Raw genomic sequence first — 21,753 nt, forward strand, 5'->3', positions numbered from 1 at the left:
TAGATTGCCTGCTATTACAGCCCATGCTAAAGCACTTACCCTTAAAAAAAAATGGTTCCGGTTAACTTCTGAATTTAAAATTACCTTACTAATTAAGTAGTGTTTTAATCAGAGACATAGTAGGTGCCTTAAAAGAATGTAGGAACCGAATGGCCATTTTTCTACTGATGGGACAATAGTGGGAATAAAATCTGGCTGCGGAAGACTTTTTTTTTTTTTTTTTTTTTTTTTTTTTTTTTGAGACAGAGTCTTGCTCTGTCGCCTGGGCTGGAGTGCAGTGGCATGTTCTTGGCTCATGGCAAGCACCACCTCCCAGGTTCACACCATTCTCCTGCCTCAGCCTCCTGAGTAGCTGGGACTACAGGCGCCCTCCACCATGCCCAGCTAAGTTTTTTGTATTTTTAATAGAGACGGGGTTTCACCATGTTAGCCAGGATGGTCTCGATCTCCTGACCTCGTGATCTGCCTGCCTCATCCTCCCAAAGTGCTGGGATTACAGGTGTGAGCCACCGCGCCCGGTCCCTAGGCATCTTACTCCTAGCTGCTAAAGGCAGAAACTTCCCATTTCCAGAAGAAGCATAGAGCCTGATTTTTAACGTGTAAAAAGCAGCTGCAGTGTTACTATAAAAGAAAAAGGAAAAAAATGTGTCTCATCTAGAGGATTCCTATTTCCACTAGGTGGCGTTGTTAGCTTAGAAATACTATGTGCTTGTCAGAGACGCGGTAGCAAGTAACTTCACTGCAGAGGAATGGGGAAACTGTTCCTAGAGGCATTTTCCTGATCTTGCCTAACAGGATTTCTTTCCTAGGCTGTAAAAATACCTGCACATTTAAATCAGAGAAAGAGTAAGACGCCACGGATAGAGAAGGAAGAAGAGTTTTGCAACAGAATAGTTGAGGGTTCTCTGCCAACACCCGGAACAGGCTATTGGAGGCTGGGTCTGGTCCAGAGGCCTGTGAATCATGCCAGGATGTCCCCTGGCCAGAAATTCTCAGTTACCTCAGAACTTTTCCCAGCCTTACTCAATGGCGAGGTCTCCCCGTGAAAAGAAACTAGTTCAAAACATGGCCAACATTCCCAGTACTCATGGGTAATGGGGGGGTTCTCCATGTTCTCACCAGCAAGCCTCACATCTGAGTCTGTAGTAGGGCAGCCAATGCTAAGTGTATGTACTAGGCTGATGCATGCCTGTTCCTAAGGAAATACAGATGCTTAATCATGACTTTTTAGATGAGTATATCTTTTTGACTGCAGGCAGAGTAGGCTCTACATCTGAGAATATCACACAGAAAGTAGTTTGGGTTGATCTATTTGATTTTATTTTAATATAGAGGCCAAGAGCACCTTGTGAATGATGGAACAGATTTTAAGCTTGCTCTCATACTTACCGCTCCAACAAAGGCTGTACCTCAGTTTCCCGGCCAATGGATCAAAATGATATGGCTCCGATAACTGGAGGAACACCAGGGTCCTTAATCTTGTGTCAATTTAGATAAAATGACACAGACCCACGTGGAGTGGTTTTAAAGAGTGGAGAGTATAATAGGCAAGAAAGAAGGAAGGAAGAAGAAAACAGCTCCCCCGTACAGAGACAGAAGGTAGGGGGATTGGAACAAAGAGAAAAACCCCGAGTGTGACAGAAAACTGGCTGCTTATATGAGGAGGCTGGAGGAGGTGGTGTCTGATTTGGATAGGGCTCGGGGGATTGGTTTGACCAAGCATGTCATTCAAGTAGCAGGAGAAAACAACTGGCCCTTCCACCCTAGCCTTTTAATATGCAAATACAGGGCACCAGGATGTTTTACACATGTGTGGATATGTGGGGGTGGCCGTGTCGCCAGGCACATGTGGAGGCCAGGGCAAGAATAAGACTGCAGGAATTGCCATGTTTGGGTGGGCCAAGTTTCTGATGGCTGGTATTTGCATATCAAAGCTTGCTGGCCCAGCTCTAAGAGCCAGGGCTTTCCTGCTAGATAAGAAACCATCTCACGAATTTCTGGAGTTGCTCTAAAAGAAACAAAAACTTCCCAAGGACCCCATTTCCTATCTGCCTAAAATGATTTCTTTTTTTTTTTTTTCCCCGAGTATGAATACAGTTTATTAATTGAATCCACATTTATTTTATAAATGAATAATATTGCTACTAAAAACATTCCTTGCTATATAAAACATAAGGAGAAAAATTCTTATGAGTAGCTCCATGAAAACTTACTTTTGTTGTCCATGTGTCAAATTGGGAATTAATAGCTTAATAATCTGTTTTAATTCTTTACCACCTCCGAAAAAATTGACCTCCTCATATAATTTTTAATTTGTTATTGAAAGTTATAATTGTCTTCACTGCATTTTTAAATAATTTCTTTTTTTTTTTTTTTTTTTTTTTTTTTGAGACGGAGTCTCGCTCTGTCACCCAGGCTGGAGTGCAGTGGCGCAATCTCGGCTCACTGCAAGCTCCGCCTCCCGGGTTCACGCCATTCTCCTGCCTCAGCCTCCTGAGTAGCTGGGACTACAGGCGCCCGCCACCTCGCCCGGCTAGTTTTTTCTATTTTTAGTAGAGACGGGGTTTCACCATGGTCTCGATCTCCTGACCTTGTGATCCGCCCGCCTCGGCCTCCCAAAGTGCTGGGATTACAGGCGTGAGCCACCGCGCCCGGCCAAATAATTTCTTAATAACTCTTTTTTTTTTTTTTTTTTCCCCGAGACGGAGTCTTCTTCTGTCACCCAGGCTGGAGTGCAGTGGCATGATCTCGGCTCACTGCAACCCCTGCCTCCTGGGTTCACACGATTCTCCTCCTCAGACTCCCAAGTAGCTGGGATTACAGGCACACACCACCATGCTGGACTAATTTTTTCTGTATTTTTAGTAGAGACGGGATTTCACTATTTTGGCCAGACTGGTCTCGAACTCCTGACCTGTGATCCACCCACCTCGGCCTCCGAAAGTGCTGGGATTACAGGTGTGAGCCACCACGCCTGGCTCTTAGTAACTCTTATAACAAGAGTTATAATTTCCTACACATCCATCACTGTTGTAGAAGCCTGCATAGCCACCTCTACCACATCTGCTGCTGATGTCATGACCACCTACACCACTGCAGCTGCTGCTTGTATGACTACTACTAAAGCCAGAACTGCTGGAACCACTACATTGTCAATAGTCTCTGGCACCAAATGCTCCACTGAATCTTTTAGATCATGCACGAATACCACCCTTGTAGTGGTGTTTATAAGCTATGTTTTCCAATCAAGCAGGCACTTCTTGTTTAAATTCTACAAGAATATCCAGCAAATCCTTTGTAATATTCGTATTTCTTTCATTAAAGGATGAGATGGCAAGGCCCTGGTTTCCCACACATCCTGTACAGCCAATACAAGGCACATATTCTTCAATATCACTTGGCAAATCAAAATTGAAGCATGTTTCACATTTGAAATGTCTAGTTTTCATGCTGCCACAGCTGTAGCCACTAGAATTGGACTTTTCCCGAAGGAAAACTGGTGAAGGGCCTCCGTCTTGATCTCTCTGTGATTGGTCTCCATGAATACTAGTACAAGGATATATTTCATGGTATAAGAAATTCTCCAGAGAATCTGCTCCCTTTTTTGTCTCCACAAACTCTAAAGTCAGTGAATCCTTCCCTGGTGCATTTAAGAGATCAAGCAGAAATGACCGTTTATCTGGCTCTTCCACCCAAACTACTTCCACCCAAACTACTTCAGAGGTAGAGCCTACTCTGCCTACAGCCAAAAATATATATTCATCCAAAAAGTCACGAGCAAGCATCGTATTTCCTTAGGAAAAGTGGCACTAAACATCATGATGTGATGAATGCCCTTTGGTGGCATAGTATCTTGTTCAGTATACAATGTATCTGAGGTCCAGATCCCGTATCCAACATCCTATCAACTTCATCCAACACTAAGTATTTGCAGAAGTCTAATCCAATCTTTCCTCTTTCCATCAAATCCACTAGACGTCCTGGTGTGGCTACTAACAAGTGGCATCCATGTTCCAAGACCTGAATTTGTTGACCAATATCAGCATCACCATAAACTACACAAGGATGAACTCTATACTGGTATGAAAATTTTCTGGCTTCCTCATATCTGTACAGCCAGTTCTCTTGTTGGGGCTAAAACCCAGGAGATTGGGTATTGTTCATGGCACCCATACCTTCCATTTTCCTTTACAGCCTTCAAAGCTTTTCCTGGACCATCTCTATATATCTGACTCAGTACAGGTAAAAGAAATGCTGCAGTTTTCCCAGACCCTGCTTGGGCACAAGCCATTAAGTCTCTTTTTCCCCTAATAATAGGAATGGCATGTTTTTGCAGTGGAGTAGGATGAGTATAGTGAGTAAGCTCTGTAAGGTCCTCTGAGCTGGCCGCACCGTGGTCAAGCCATTGTGACATTCCCCCGCCCTTGTGATAATGTACTTTGTGATATTCCCCATCCTTGTGAAGGTAGTTTCTAACATTCCTCCCCACCCTTGTGACAATACATGCTCCCCGCCCTTGTGAATGTACTTTGTAACATTCCTCCCTGCCCTTGTGAATGTATTTGTAACATCCATCCCCTGCCTGCAAAAAATTGCTTCTGACTCCACCGCCTATCCCAAACTTATAAGAATAAATGATAATCCCACCACCCTTTGCTGATTCCTTTCTCGAACTCAGCCCACTTGCACCCAAGTGAATAAACAGCCTTGTTGCTCACACTAAGCCTAATCAGGTGGCCTCTTATACGGACACGCATAATATTTGGTGCCAAAGACCCAGGACAGGGGAACTCCTTCGAGAGACTGGTCCCCTGTCCTCACGCTCCATCTGTGAGGAGATCCACCTATGACCTCGGGTCATCAGACCAGCCAGCCCAAGGACCATCTCACCAATTTCAAATCGGTAAGCAGTTCTTCACACGCGGGTGAGCGTTTTTTTCGCTCTCTACCTAACCTCTCTCACCTCCCTTCAATCTCTTTCCTTTCAATTTCAGTTCCTCTCCCTTCCTGGTAGAGACAAAAAGGAGACACACTTTATCCGTGCATTCAAAAATTCCAATGTTGGTCACGGACTTGGAAAGACAGTCTGCCCTTGGTGTCTGATCAACATGGGGACACCTGCCTTGATCATTCACCCACATTCCCTTGGTGGCAGGTCAATTGTGGGGATGCCTGCTTTGGCTGCTCACCCATATTACAGCCCAGGACTCAGTCAGGGATGCCTACTGGAAGTCTGTAGCTGCCACCTCCATTTCTCCATGTCTCTACCTTCCTTTTTAAACTTACCTTCTCCACTATGGGTAACTTTCTGCCATCCATTCCTCCCTCTTCCCCCTTAGCCTGTGTTCTTAAAAACCTAAAACCCGTTCGACTAACACCTGACCTAAAACCTAAACATCTTATTTTTTCTGTAATACTGCTTGGCCCCAGTACGAACTCAACAATAGTTCCAAGTGGCCAGAGAATGGCACTTTCGATTTGTCTATCCTACAAGACCTAGATAATTTTTGTCAAAAAATGGGCAAATGGTCCAAGGTGCCTTACATCCAGGCATTCTTTTACACTTCCTTCCCTCCCTAGTCTCTGCTCCCAATGCAACTTGTCCCAGATTTTCCTTCTTTCTCTCCCATCCGCTCTTCTGGTCTCCACCCCAAACTCAGAGTCCTCTGAATCCTCCTTTTCCACTGACCCCTCTTACCTCTTTTCTCCTCCCCTGGCCACTCCTCGCCAGGCTGAATCAGGTCCCAATTCTTCCATAGCCTCCACTCCCCCACCCTATAACCTTTCTATTACCTTCCCTCCTCACACCCGGTCAGGCTTACAGTTTCATTCCATGACTAGGTCTCCCCCACCTGCCCAACAATTTCCTCTTAGAGAGGTGGCTGGAGCTGAAGGCATAGTCAGGGTACATGTGCCTTTTTCTCTATCAGACCTTTCCCAAATCAGACAGCATTTAGGCTCTTTCTCATCAGACCCCAATAAATATATACAGGAATTTCAATATCTAACTCAGTCCTTCAATTTAACCTGCAGTGAGATAAATGTCATCCTGACCTCTACCCTCTACCCAGATAAATGAGAAAGAGTTTATTCTCTAGCCCAGTCCTATGCAGACACCTGCCAGCTTCATGAGCCAGGCCTCCAAGAGCACACCAGGACAGTTCCCCGAGAGGATCCCTGTTGGCAATACCACACAGACTCCCCAGGTATAGCTAGGTGAGATTACATGGTCTCCTGCCTAGTCTAGGGGCACAAAAAGGCAGCATACAAAGCTGTTAATTATGACAAGCTAAAGGAAACTACCCAAGGTAAAAATGAAAACCCAGCCCAGTTCATGGCCCGCTTAGCAGCTACCCTTAGATGCTTTACAGCCCTAGACCCAGAGGGTCCAGAAGGCCGCCTTATCCTTAATATGCATTTTATGACCCAATGCAATCCTGACATTAGAAAAAAACTCCAAAAGTTGGATTCTGGCCCTCAAATCCCACAATAGGATTTAATCAACCTCACCTTCAAGGTGTTCAATAACAGAAAAGCAGCTGCAAAGTGGCAACGTATCTCTGAGTTATAGCTGCTTGCCTCCACTGTAAGACAACCCACAACCACTTCTCCAGCATACAAAACCTTCAGAACATCTAAGCTGCAGCTCCCAGGGGCTCCTAACACGCTGAAACCCCTGTGTGGGCCCCCACTGGAAGTCAGACTGTCTGACTCACATCGCTGCCACTCTTAAAGCTCTTGGAGCTCAAACCCAGCGTTCCTTGCCTGACTCCTTCCCAGATCTCCTTGGCTTAGCGGCTGAAGATTGATGCTGCCTGATTGCCTTGGAAGCCCTTGGACCATCACGGACGCCGAGCTTTGGGTAACTCTTACAGTGGAGGGTAAGTCCATATCCTGTTTAATCGATACAGGGGCTACCCCCTCCACATTACCTTCTTTTCAAGGGCCTGTTTCCCTTGCCCCCGTAACTGTTGTGGGTATTGACGGCCAGGCTTCTAGACCCCTTAAAACTCCCCAACTCTGGTGCCAACTTGGACAACATTCTTTTATGCACTCTTTTTTAGTTATCCCCACCTGCCCAGTTCCCTTACTAGGCCAAGACATTTTAATTAAATTATCTGCTTCCCTGACTATTCCTGGACTACAACCACACCTCACTGCTGTCCTTTTACCTGATTCAAGGCCTCCTTTGAATTCTCCTCTCATGTCTCCCTACCTTAATCCACAAGTATGGGATACCTCTACTCCCTCCTTGGTGACTGATCAGGCACCCCTTACCATCCCATTAAAACCTAATCACTCTTACCCCACTCAACACCAGTATCCCATCCCACAACAGGCTTTAAGAGGACTAAAGCCTGTTATCACTCACCTGTTACAGCATGGCTTTTTAAAGCCTACAAATTCTCCTTACAACTCCCTTATCCTACTAGTCCAGAAAGCGGACAAATCTTACAGCTTGGTTCAGGATCTTTGCCTTATTAACCAAATTGTCTTACCTATCCATCCTGTGGTGCCAAACCCATATACTCTCCTATCCTCAATACCTCCCTTCACAACTCATTATTACATCCATACTTTCCTCACTATTCTTTTGCACCCCTCATCCCAACCTCTTTTTGCTTTCACATGGACTGACCCTGACACCCACCAGTCTCAGCAACTCACCTGGACTGTACTGACACAAGGCTTCAGAGACAGCCCCCATTACTTTAGTCAAACTCTTTCTCATGATCTACTTTCTTTCCGTCCATCTGTTTCTCACCTTATTCAATATATGGACAACCTTCTCCTCTGCATCCCCTCTTATGAATCTTCCCAACAGGATACCCTCCTGCTCCTTCAACATATATTCTCAAAGCGGTATCATATATCCCCCTCTAAAGCCCAAATTTCTTCCCCATCCATTACCTATCTTGGCAGAGTCCTTCATCAAAACACACATGCTCTCCCTGCTAACTGTGTATGGCTAATCTCCAAAACCCCAACCACTTCTACAAAGCAGCAACTCCTTTCCTTCCTAGGCGTGGTTGGATACTTTCGCCTTTGGATACCAGGTTTTGCAATCCAACTAAACCACTATATAAATTCACAAAGGGAAACCTGACTGACCCCATAGACCCTAAGTCCTTTCCCCACTCTTCTTTTTGTTCCTTAAAGACAGCCCTAGAAACAGTCCCCACATTAGCACTCCCTAACTCGTCCCAATCCTTCTTCTTACATACAGCTGAAATACAAGGCTGTGCGGTCAAGAGTTTTTACACAGGAACCAGGCCCACGACCTGTAGCCTTCGTATCCAAACAACTTAACCTCACAGTTCTAGCCTGGCCTTCATGTCGATGTGCGGCAGCAGCTGCCGCTTCAATACTTCTAGAGGCCCTCAAGATCACAATCCATGCCCCACTTACTCTACAGCTCTCATAAGTTTCAACATCTGTTTTCCTAATCACGCTTGGCGCATATACTTTCCGCCCCCTAACTCCTCCAACTTTACTAAGTATTCATTGAAACTCCCACAAAGTCTGTGTCCTGGCACAAACTTCAACCCATCCTCTCACCTTATACCTAGCACCAAACCTGAACCTCATGACTGTATCTTTCTAATCCATATGGCATCCTCCCCATTTCCCCATATTTCCCTCTTTCCTGTTCCTAATCCAGACCACACTTGGTTTATGATGGTAGTTCTTCAAGGCCCAATCATCAGTCACCAGCAAGGGCAGGCTATGCTGTAGTGTCTTCCACATCTGTCATTGAAGCTACTGCCCTGCCCCTTTCCACTACCTCTCAACAAGCCGAACTCATTGCTTTAAACTGGGCCCTTACCCTTGCAAAGGGACTACGTGTCAATATCTACACTGATTCCAAGTATGTCTTCCACATCCTATATCACCATGCTGTTATATGGGCAGAAAGAGGTTTTCTTACTACACAAGGGTCCTCCATCATCAACGCACCTTAATAAAAATCGTCCTTAAGACTGCTGTACTGCCCAAGGAAGCTGAAGTCATTCACTGCAAAGGGCATCAGAGGTCACCAGATCCCATTGCTTGAGGCAACACTTATGCTGATAATACAGCAAAAGAAGCAGCTAGTATTCCCATATCTGTCCAGTTTTCTTCCTTCTCATCTATCACTCCCACCTATTCTCCCATTGAAACTCTTACCTATCAGTCCCTTCCTACTCAAGGCAAGTAGTCCTTGGATCAAGGAAAATTCCTCCTTCCTGCCTCACAGGCTCATTCTATCTTATCATCCTTTCATAACCTCTTTCATGTGGGTTACAAGCCAATGGCCCATCTCTTAGAACCTCTCATTTCTTTTCCATCATGGAAATCCATCCTCAAGGAAATTACTTCTCAGTGGTTCATCTGCTACTCTACCACCCCTCAGGGATATCTCAGGCCCCCTCCCTTTCCTACACATCAAGCTAGAGGATTTGCCGCCACCCAAGACTGGCAGATTGACTTTACCCATATGCCCTGAGTCAAAAAACTAAGATACCTTTTGATCTGGGTAGATACATTCACTGGATGGGTAGAGGCCTTTCCCACAGGGTCTGAGAAGGCCACCACAGTCATTTCTTCCCTTCTGTCAAACATAATTCCTCTGTTTGGCCTTCTGACCTCTATACAGTCTGATAACGGACCGGCCGGCCTTCATTAGTCAGGTCACTCAAGCAGTCTCCCAGGCCCTTGGCATCCAGTGTAAACTTCATACCCCCTACCATCCTTAATCTTTGGGAAAGGTAGAAAGAAGTAATGGTCTTTTAAAAACACACCTCACCAAGCTCAGCCTCCAACTTAAAAAAGACTGGACAGCACTTTTACCATTTGCCCTCCTTAGAATTAGAGCCTATCCTTGAGAAGCTACAGGGTATAGTCCATTTGAAATTTTACATGGACGTGCCTTCTTGCTGGGCCCCAACCTCATGCCAGACACCAGCTCTCAAGGAGGACTATCTTCTGGTCCTCCAGCAGGCTAGACAGGAAATTCACCAGGCTGCTAATCTTTTCTTGCCTACTCTAGATTCCCAGCCATATGAAGACACCCTAGCTGGACAATCAGTTCTTGTTAAGAATCTGACCCCTCAAACTCTACAACCTCAATTGGCTGAACCCTATTTAGTCATCTATAGTACCCCAACTGCTGTCCACCTGCAGGACCTTCCCTATTGGATTCACCGTTCCAGAATAAAGCTGTGCCCGCCAGCCAGCCTGATCTCTCCTCTTCCTCCTGGAAATCGCAGGTACTCTCCCCTACTTCCCTTAAACTCACTCGCATTTCTGAAGAACAGTAATAACCCTTATGAGCCTAATACATTCCTTCATTCTATTAGGTCTATTCATCCTTACCCTACTTTTTGTAACAGGGCTTTATGCAGTCACCCCCACTACTTGGACTGTGCCCCAAAAACTTGTCTTCCCTACTATCTTCAGTCTAGTCATACTTCCTATTCACCATTCTCAACTACTCATAAATGCCTTGCCCTTGTTTACACTGCCGGTTTACACTTTTCCTCCAAACCATCATAACTGATATCTCCTGGTTTTACCTCAAACCACCACCCTTAACTCGCTCTGGGAGTGGATAGAAGATCTTCAGTGGCGAGGTACACAATTCTTCTATCCTGATGAAGTCCTTTTTTTTTTTTTTTTTTACTTTTCTATACACTAATCCTTGCCCCCATTCTCCAGTCACTCTTACCTCTTCCTAGGTACCCCCAGCATACTATCAATCTCACCCACTCTCTCCTCACTGCCTCTAATCCTTCTCTAGCAAAGAATTGTTGGCTATGTGTTTCCCTTTCTTCCTGCTCTTACACAGCCATCCCCGCTCTACAGGCCGACTGGGCTACCTCTCCTGTCGCCCTGCACCTCCGAACCTCCTTTAATAGTCCTCATCTTTACCCGCCTGAGGAACTTCTTTACTTTCTAGACAGATTTGGTGAGAACTCCCTAGACATTTCGCACCAACAGGTTGCCACACTTCTCCGCATCTACTTGTGGCACCTTTCTCCTTATGTCAATTCCACCCCCCTCCCCCCGCCAATATTTGGACCCCTAACCACACAGACAACTATCCCTGTTGCTGCTCCTTTATGCATCTCCTGACAACAGCCTACTGGAATCCCTTTAGGCAACCTTCTGCCCTCCAAATGTTCCTTTAGTCCTTATCTCCAGAACCCAGCCACACACATTACCAAACAGATGGGAGCATTCCAACTTCGCATTACTGATAAGCCCTCTATCATTATTGACAAACTAAAAAAACATTGGCAGTCACTGTTGTTTAGGAAGACACCTACCCTGCATCTCACTCCATCCTTGGCTACCCTCTCCCTGCTCATCTGACTCTCCTCCTGACCCCTCCTCTTGCTTGCTTGTACCCAGCCCCATCAATAGCAGTGAAAAGTTACTCATAGACACTATGCGCTTTCTCATATGCCATGAAAACCAAACCTCTCACTCTACACAATTGCACCATCAATCCCCATTACAACCTCTAACAGCTGCTGTCCTTGCTGGATCTCTAGGATTTGGGGTGCAGGACTCCTCTCAGTACACCATGTCACCTTTTCACTTTACATTTCCAGTTCTGCCTAACACAAGGTTGTTGGGAGCAAGCCCCGCAAAAACTGGCCATAAACAAAATCTCTGCAGCAATGTAACATGCCCATAATGGCCATAACGCCCAAGCTGGAAGGTTGTGGGTTTACCGGAATGAGGACAAGGAACACCTGACCCGCCCAGGGCGGAAAACCGCTTAAAGGCATTCTTAAGCCACAAACAAAAACCTGAGCGATCTGTGTCTTAAGGGCGTGTTCCTGCTGCCATTAATTCAGCCCATCCCTTCGTTTCCCTTAAGGGATACTTTTAGTTAATTTAATATCTATAGAAACAATGCTAATGACTGGTTTGCTGTTAATAAATATGTGGGTAAATCTCTGTTCAGGGCTCTCAGCTCTGAAGGCTGTGAGACCCCTGATTCCCCACTTCACATCTCTATATTTCTGTGTGTGTGTGTCTTTAATTCCTCTAGCACCGCTGGGTTAGGGTCTCCCCAACCGAGCTGGTCTCAGCAACAGGCGTCCATTCATGGGGGCTGGAATCCAGGTCGAAGGGTTGCCGGAGCGATGGTTGGAATGGAAAACTAGCTGGAGGACACCCGAGTACTCTTAAAGCAATCCCCTGGTGAGTAAGAAGAGGAGCTCAGAAGCTTCAGGGTAACAATGGAGCAAGTTTGGGTCTGGTTCGTTTCACCTTGGAACTTTTTCACACTGATAAGGAGAAGGAACAAGAGTATAGCGAAGTAACAGAAGAGGTTACAGAGCATGTTTATTTGCCAGCTGAAGCTAAAGCGGCAAATGAAGGAGAGGTTCATCCCTACCCTTCTGCACCCCCTCATTATTATTTTGAAGAAAATGACCCCTCAGATCTTTCTTTTCCGGAGTACACTGGGCGAAAACTAATTACCCCAGTTACTGTTCGAGCAGCGCCTCGAGCGACTGCTCTTAGTTTGATTCAGGCAGGAATTCAGCAATCTAGACAAGAGGGTGATTTAGAGACTTGGCAGTTCCCTGTTAGAATACACACCCCAGATCAAGAGGGGAATATTATAGCTACATTTGAGCCTTTTCCATTTAAATTACTCAAAGAATTAAAACAAGCAATAAGTCAGTATGGACCAGGTTTTCCTTTTGTAGTGGGGCTGTTAAAGAATGTTACTGTTTCTAGTCGAATGATACCGACACCTACTGACTGGGACGCTCTTACTTGAGCTTGTCTAATTCCTGCTCCGTTCTTATAATTTAAAACTTGGTGGGCAGATGAAGCTTCCCTTCAGGCTGCTCGCAATGCCCAGGCCCAAACTCAAATTAATATAACTGCAGTCCAACGTTTGGGGGTTGGCGGCTGGGCTGGTTTAGATGCACAACTGGTCATGCAGGATGATGCCATAGAACAGTTTAGAGGAGTGTGCATTAGAGCTTGGGAAAAAATCACTTCAGGTGGAGAACAATACCCTTCCTTTAGTGCTATAAAACAGGGACCCAGAGAACCATATGTTGATTTTATAGCTCAGTTTCAGGAGTCTCTTAAAAAGATGATTGCAGATTCGGCTGCTCAGGGTATAGTGTTGCAATTATTAGCTTTCGACAATGCTAATCCCGATTGCCAGGCTGCTCTGCGACCTATCAGAGGGAAAGCACATTTAGTTGATTATATCAAGTCCTATAATGGTATTGGAGGTAATCTGCATAAAACTAAGTTGTTGGCACAGGCAATGGCAGGACTGAGAGTGGATAAATGAAATACTGCATTTCCTGGAGCTTGTTTTAACTGTGGGAAGCATGGTCATACTAAAAAATTATGTAGAAAAAATCAGCAACTCAGGTTTTCAGATAGGGGAAAAAGGAAAACTGTTGAGCCTGAAATATATCCAAAATGTAAAAAAGGAAAACACTGGGCTAGTCAGTGTCACTCTAAGTTTGATAAAGAAGGGAACCCGATTTTGGGAAATGCCATGAGAGGGGCCTGTCCCGGGCCCCATTCTAAACTCGGACATTTCCAGCTCAGGCCATTCCCTCACCCCTGTACAATGTCTGTCCCCTGCCACAGCCAGTAGAGCCGCAGTAGATTTATGCTGCACGAAAGCTGTGAGCCTTCTCCCTGGGGAACCCTCGCAAAAGGTCCCAACAGGAGTCTGTGGACCCTTGCCAGCAGGGACAATAGGATTACTTTTAGGAAGGTCTAGTGTAAGTTTAAAAGGCATACAAATACATACAGGAGTCATTGATTCAGATTACAATGGGGAAATTCAAATTGTTGTATCTACTTCTGTTCCTGGAAAGCAGAGCCAGGAGAGCCCATAGCACAGCTCCTGATTGTGCCATATTTGGGAATGGGGAAAAGTGAAACTAAACAAACGGGAGGATTTGGAAGCACAAATAAACAAGGCAAAGCAGATTATTGGGTAAATCAAATTACTGATAAACTTCCTACCTGTGAAATAACTATTCAAGGAAAGAAATTTAAAGGTTTGGTAGATACGGGAGCGGAAATTTCAATCATTTCTCTACAGCACTGGCTGTCCACATGGCCAATTCAACCCACTCAATTTAACATAGTTGGAGTTGGTAAAGCTGCTGAAGTATATCAAAGTAGTTATATTTTGCATTGTGAGGGGCCTGATGGACAACCTGGGACCATTCAACCAATTATAACTTCTGTACCTATACATTTATGGGCAAGAGATTTATTACAACAATGGGGAGCACAAGTTCTAATTCCAGAACAATTATATAGCCCTCAAAGTCAACATACAATGCATGAAATGGGTTATGTCCCTGGTATGAGACCAGAAAAAAATTTGCAAGGTTTAAAAAAACCGCTTCAAGTGGAAAAACAGAGTTCCCACCAAAGATTAGGAAAAAAATTTTGATGGCGGCCATTGTTAAGCCTCCAGAACCTATACCTTTAAAATGGTTAACAGATAAGCCAATTTGGATAGAACAATGGCCACTAAGTAAAGAAAAACTGGAGGCTTTAGAGAAATTAGTTGCTGAACGATTAGAAAATGGGCACATAGCTCCAACATTTTCTCCTTGGAATTCTCCAGTTTTTGTAATTAAGAAAAAAATCAGGTAAATGGAGAATGTTAACTGACTTAAGAGCCATCAATTCAGTTATACGACCTGTGGGAGCATTACAGGCAGGATTGCCTTCGCCTGCTATAATTCCAAAAAATTGGCCTTCAATAGTCATAGATTTAAAAGACTGTTTCTTTACTATCCCCTTAGCTGAGCAAGACTGTGAATGGTTTGCATTTACAATTCATGCAGTAAACAACCTGCAGCCTGCTAACCATTATCATTGGAAAGTGTTGCCACAGTGCATGTTAAACAGTCCGACTATTTGCCAGAGGTATGTGGGACAAGCCATTGAACCTACTCGTCAAAACTTTTCACAGTGTTACATTATTCACTATATGGATGTTATACTTTGTGCTGCCCCCACTCGAGAAATACCACTCCAATGTTATGATCACTTGCAAAATTCAATTTCTCATGCTGGTTTAATTACAGCTCCTGACAAAATTCAGACTGCTACTCCTTACTCCTACTTGGGGACCTTAGTAAATGACACTATCATTGTGCCACAGAAAGTAACCATACATAGGGATAAATTAAAAACATTAAATGATTTTCAAAAATTACTAGGGGATATTAATTGGATATGACCTGCTCTCTACCTATGCCATGAATAATCTGTTTTCTATCCTTAGAGGAAATCCTAGTCTCACTAGCCCTTGGCAATTAACAAAGGAGGTGGAGGCAGAGTTACAACTGATTGATAAACAAGTCCATAAAGCTCAGATAAATAGAATAGATTCAGAGAAGACTCTAGATTTGCTAATCTTTTCAACTCAGCATTCACCTACTGGTGTTATTGTCCAAGAACAGGACTTAGTAGAGTGGCTTTTTCTTCCACATACTAATTCACGGACTCTAACTCCTTATTTAGATCAAATCGCTACTATGATAGGGATTGGGAGAACTGGATTGTTAAATTACATGGATATGATCCTGGAAAAATTATTGTCCCTCTCACGAAGGCACAAATACAGCAAGCTTTTATAAATAGTCTTACTTGGCAAACCCATTTAGTTGACTTTGTGGGTATTCTCAATAATCATTTTCCTAAAATGAAGCTGGTTCAGTTTTTGAAATTAACTAATTGGATTCTCCCTAAAATAACTAAATTTAAACCAATTGAAGGTGCTGCGAATGTTTTTACAGATGGGTCTAGTAATGGTAAAGCTTCTTATTCTGGTTCAAAAAGTAAAGTTTTCCAGACTTCCTATACTTCAACTCAAAAAGCGGTGCTTGTAGTTGTAATTGAGGTATTGACTGCTTCTGATATGCCTATTAATGTGATTTCTGATTCTTCATACGTGATTCATTCCACACAGTTAATTGAAAATGCTCAGTTACAATTTCATATAGATGAACAACTGCTGACAAAAGCAAAAAAGGAGGAGAAATAGGGATTACAGGACAGCCCATATACAATTTAATCTAGCATTATTTGGTGAAAAGATCCAATGACAAAATGTTGGGAAATAGGTAAAATAATAACTTGGGGTAGAGGTTATGCTTGTATTTCTCCAGGCCAAAACCAACAGCCGATTTGGGTACTATCAAGACACCTGAAACCTTATTATGAGCCGGATGCTGAGGAAGAGACTCTGGGAGGATCCCGAGGACCCCCCAGTTGCAGACATGTTGAGACTGACGCTGAGGAGGACCCCTACTGTCACGGCCCTCACCCGTCGAACACAGCCACCACTTGGGGGCAGATCAAGAAGCTGTCACAGATGGCAAAAGAAAACCTGAGGAAAGTGGGACAACCAGTCACAATGAATAATTTAATGGTAGCTATGATAGCAGTTATCACCACTGCCGTGAGTATTCCTTCAATAAGGGCTGGTAATAATGCCTGGATGCAATCACTATGACACAGTTACACATGCTTTCTGATCTCAGTATTTACCATAATAAATCTGATCCTATAATTGAGGCATACCACCCTCAAAAACCCATTTGTAAACAGGATTGGACCCAGTTAGGAAAAATGAATGTACTTGTTTAGGAAGATTGCTCTGCAGAACAGGCAGAGGTGCTGCACAATGATTCCTATGGAATCATTATTGATCGGTTCCCTAAGGGGATGTTTAGCTTGAATTGCACCTCTTGGTCTGCGTGCCATGGCCATACTATGTTCAGATGATCTGAACAAATCAGATGGTAAAAATGATAAGTACGGCAAAAGTTCCTATTATCTGGAACCAAGGCGGTATAGTGGCACCTCAACCTCAAATGATATGGCCCGCTGTCGGAGCTAAACATAAGGATTTATGGAAACTATTTAATGCTCTTAATAAGATCAAAATTTGGGAAAGAATAAAAAAAAATCTAGAAGGACACTCTACAAACTTGTTTTTGGATATAGCAAAATTAAAAGAACAAATATTTAAAGCATCCCAGGCACACCTGACCTTAATGCCAGAAACTGGAGTGTTTAAAGGAGCTGCAGACAAATTAGCAGCTAGTAAGCCATTTAAATGGATAAAAACACTTGGAAGCTCTGTGATTTCAATGATGATTGTGCTTTTAATCTATGTTGTTTGTCTTTGTATAGTCTGCAGATGCGGATCCCGACTCCTGCAAGAAGTAGCTCACCGTGACAAAGCTGCCCTTTTATCTTTTTGCAAATCAAAGAAGGGAGACATGTTGGGAGCAAGCCCCCCAAAAACTGGCCATAAACAAAACGTCTGCAGCAATGTAACATGTCCATAATGGCCATAACGCCCAAGCTGGAAGGTTGTGGGTTTATGGGAATGAGGGCAAGGAACACCTGGCCCGCCCAGGGCGGAAAACCACTTAAAGACATTCTTAAGCCACAAACAAAAGCCTGAGCGATCTGTGTCTTAAGGGCGTGTTCCCCCTGCAATTAATTTGGCCCATCACTTCATTTCCCATAAGGGATACTTTTAGTTAATTTAATATCTATAGAAACAATGCTAATGACTGGTTTGCTGTTAATAAATATGTGGGTAAATCTCTGTTCAGGGCTCTCAGCTCTGAAGGCTGTGAGACCCCTGATTCCCCACTTCACACCTCTATATTTCTGTGTGTGTCTTTAATTCCTCTAGCGCCACTTGGGTAGGGTCTCCCCGACCGAGCTGGTCTCTTCTTTTTATGTGGCTCTTCCACCTACATGTGCCTACCTGCCAGCTAGATGGGCACATGTTCCCTAGTCTTCCTTACCCCCAAAATCCAGTTTGTAGATGGGAACGAACAACTGCCTGTCCCCCTCATGACATCAACATGACAAAAAACAGTCTTCCCACTAATCCCTTTACTTATGGGTCTAGGACTTTCTGCCTCCACTATTGCACTTGGAACTGGAATAGCAGGCATCTCAACCTCTGTCATAACATTCCACAGCCTCTTTAATGACTTCTCTGCTAGCGTTACAGATATATCACAAACTTTATCTGTCCTCCAAGCCCAGGTTGACTCTTTAGCTGCAGTTGTCCTCTAGAACCGCCAAGGCCTCAATTTACTCACTGCTGGAAAAGAAGGACTTGGTATATTTCTTAATGAAGAGTGTTGTTTTCACTTAAATCAATCTGGCCTGGTATATGGTAACATCAAAAAACTCAAAGAGCTCAAAAACTCACTAATCAGGCAACTAATTATGCTGGACCCACCTGGTCACTCTCTAACTGAGTATCCTGGCTTCTTCCAATCGTTAGTCCTGTAATACCTATCTTCCTCCTTCTCTTATTGGGCCTTATGTCTTCCGATTAATCTCTCAATTCCTACAAAACTGCATCCAGGCTATCACTAATCACTCTGTATGACAAATGCTGCTTTTAACAACCCCACAATATCACCCCTTCCCTCAAAATCTTACTTCAGTCTAATCTCTCCCACTTTGGGTTCCCACACTGCCCCAATCCCACTTGAAGCAGCTCTGAGAAATGTTGCCCATCACCCATCCATACTGTCCCCAAAATTTTCACCCAAAGTTTTCATTACTTTCTTATTTTATTTCTTCATTATTAACATAAAAAGACAGGAATATAAGGTCCTCTGAGCTGGCCGCACCATGGTCAAGCCATTGTGACATTCCCCCGCCCTTGTGATAATGTACTTTGTGATATTCCCCGTCCTTGTGAATGTACTTTGTAACATTTCTCCCCTGCCCTTGTGGCAATACACCAGCCCCACCCTTGTGAATGTACTTTGTAACATTCCCCCCCGCCCCCCGCCCTTGTGAATGTACTTTGTAATATCTATCTGCTGCCCGCAAAAAATTGCTCCTGACTCAACCACCTATCCCAAACCTGTAAGAACCAATGATAATCCCACCACCCTTTGCTGATTCCTTTCTCAGATTTAGCCCATTTGCACCCAAGTGAATAAACAGCCTTGTTGCTCACACTAAGCCTGCTCAAGTGGTCTCTTATACAGACGCAGGTAACAAGCTCAATGTTCCCCATGATAATTTCTCCCACGTCAACATTGCTGACATTTTCAATATGTGGAAGACAGTTACTGCTGGTTGCCTCTATTGGTATGTCATCACATTTCTCAAAGTTAATCCCAGTGTTTCCTCCAGAAAAGAGTACCTACTCCAAGCATTCACTTGGTGGAAGTGGTTTTGACCAATAATCTTTATCTGACTTGTCACACCAATGACTGTGTCCACTCCGTTCAAATTTGCCAAAGCCAGTTCTGTCACCATGACTGCCAATACCATCATAGTCACTCCATCCAGGATCATCAAATCTTCCCCTTGATCCACTTCCATAATCACTGAAATAACCAGGCTTTCCTCTTGAATCTCGAGACCCAAAACTGCTATATGCATCCTTATCTTTGCTACAACTCCAACCTGAACTGTCTTTATCATAGAATCCTTTAGATGCTTCCTTGTTCCTTGAGTGAGGAGGTATATAGCACTCTTGGCTTGCTGTACTTCCTCCTCCACTCTGTTTATCAGAGGAGTTCAGGTCCAGATGAGCAAACTGCTCCTCCAGGTCGAGGGCATTTTCTACCACCATATGACTCATTCCTGAAGAGAAGTGGAAAATCAAGGTCGTCCACTGTAAGTATGAGACAAAATATCCTAGTTTGTTCATTTTTAAAAATTACTTATTTATTTTCCCCCACCCCCACACCACTGGGTTAGCTCAAAGGGCCGGTCTTCAAGCTTTGAAATTCTTTCTTCTGCTTGGTCTAGTCTAGTCTATTGATAAATTTTTCAATTGTATTTTGATATTCTTTAAGTAAGGTTTTCAATTGCAGAAGCTCTGATTGATTTCTTTTGAAGGTGCTTATCTCTTCCTTCTTTTCCTGGATCGTGTTAGTAGTTTCTTTTTGTTGATTTTCAATCTCATCTTGAACATCTTTGAGTTTTCTTGGAATCCATGGGTTGAATTCTTTAGCTGACATTTCTGAGTTTCCATTTTAGTTGGGGGCCATTATTGGAGAACTAGTGTGATCTTCTGGTGGTGTCACAGCATTCACATTTTTCATGGTGCCAGAATTCTTGTGTGGGTTCTTTCTCCTTTGGAGATAACTGGCATTTCTAATTTTTGTAATTATTTTCCTATAGGTAAAATTCCCCCCCCACCTTTAAATCTGTATATTATTGGTTTTTTTTTTCTTCTTTCCCTTTCTCCTCCTTGACAGAGGGTGTGACTATAAAGTATGTTGGAGAGGGTCTTTTGGCTTTACGTCCATATTGCTACATACTTCTGTCAGCAGGTTTCATATTGGGCTGTGTAGTTCAACCTACATGCTGGTATATGGTGTTAAAGCAAACTAAATATGGCCTGAGAGGGACTCCATACTTCTATATTTGAGTCCTTGTGGATGAACTGTAACCTAGCTTAATAGGCAGACAAAACTGAAAACCTAACTTAGTAGTATGCATTTGTAACAATAGCTAAGTTTTAGCCAGTCCCAGCGGCCATACATACACTGCTGAGTGTTCAAACTATGTTCAAAGAAGGCATATGTGGAGCTGTAACCAATCCAGCTGTTCTGTACCTCACTTCCAATTTCTGTATGTCATTTCCCTTTTTTTGTCTAAAAATCTTCCACCATGTGGCTGCACTGGAGTCTTTGTGAATATGCGTGATTCTAGGGACTGCCCAATTCACGAATTGTTCATTGCTAAATTAAACTTTTAAAAATATAATTCAGCTGAAGTTTTTCTTTTATCAAAGGTTTTATGGTTCAGAGCTAGTGGTTGTGCAACAGATGGATATGTAACTAATCTTTGTTTACTGGGAGATGCTCTCTGTTGTTTCAGCTAGTGGGCTGAAGCACGAAGTGCTCTGTGACATGTGCTTCCTGTTCTGTGGGGGTAGGAGGACACAGCTAGGCAGAGCTGGAACTTCTGGCTTACCCTCAAATACTCCTATGTCAAGTGCAGGCACCAGCCCTAGTGGAGGTGGCTAGGAGTAGGAGGAGCTCCTAATGAAATGTGCTGAAGTTTTTGTGGGGGATTGTGGGGTGCTGCACAAGCTCCTTGTCCTACATACACAAGAATATGAACTGTTGCCTTATCACAACAATGTTCCAGAGCTCATGACTCCTAGATGAGTCACACACTGTAGTCTATCTCTGGGCCACAGTGTGGTTGAGAGCTTCGGGGACTGCTTGATTTGTGACTCTCTATGGGAGTGGTTTTGGGGCAGAACTTCATCACTCAGCCTAATTAATATAAATAGCTTCATAGCTTCCCTGTTCTCCAATGTGATATCATTACTTCTTTGTGTAAAAGGGGGGTGAGTCTACCTTTGGGCCTGTGTGTTGGTCATGGCGATATCAGCTGGTTGTGTCAGCTGGACCTCAGGCTGGGAGGGAAGTGGTCAGATGTCAGCAGAATTTGAATGGGGTAGGAAGTTCTCTAACTGCTCAGTCCCTAGATTGCTGGCTGAACATCATGTATGAGTCCTGATGGAGCTAGGTTGTGGAGGTGGGGTTCCTCAGGTGCTGGTTGTGATGGTAAGGGGCAGGCTGGTCCCCGGGTCACTGGCTGAACTCAGGTAGGGTTAGGCAGAGCACTTAGGCAGTGAGAGCCTAAGGGAAGATCACAGGCTTGTGGGGGTAAGGATTTTAGTAGGGCTCTGGGTCACAGATGAAATAGTCATGTAGGGATTGAGTAGGT

The 21,753-nt window shown here is 43.9% G+C and overlaps 2 pseudogenes; one reads left to right on the top strand and one right to left on the bottom strand.

The window, feature by feature from the left end:
* LOC103232206 (E3 ubiquitin-protein ligase makorin-1-like) overlaps positions 1-4,074 on the top strand; it is a 42,021-nt pseudogene extending 37,947 nt beyond the window's left edge.
* Positions 2,966-21,282, bottom strand: LOC103232207 (ATP-dependent RNA helicase DDX3Y-like; annotated as a pseudogene).
* Positions 21,283-21,753: the final 471 nt, after the last annotated feature.

The sequence above is a fragment of the Chlorocebus sabaeus genome, chromosome X (genome assembly GCF_047675955.1).
Source record: "Chlorocebus sabaeus isolate Y175 chromosome X, mChlSab1.0.hap1, whole genome shotgun sequence".
NCBI classification, from domain to species: domain Eukaryota; kingdom Metazoa; phylum Chordata; class Mammalia; order Primates; family Cercopithecidae; genus Chlorocebus; species Chlorocebus sabaeus.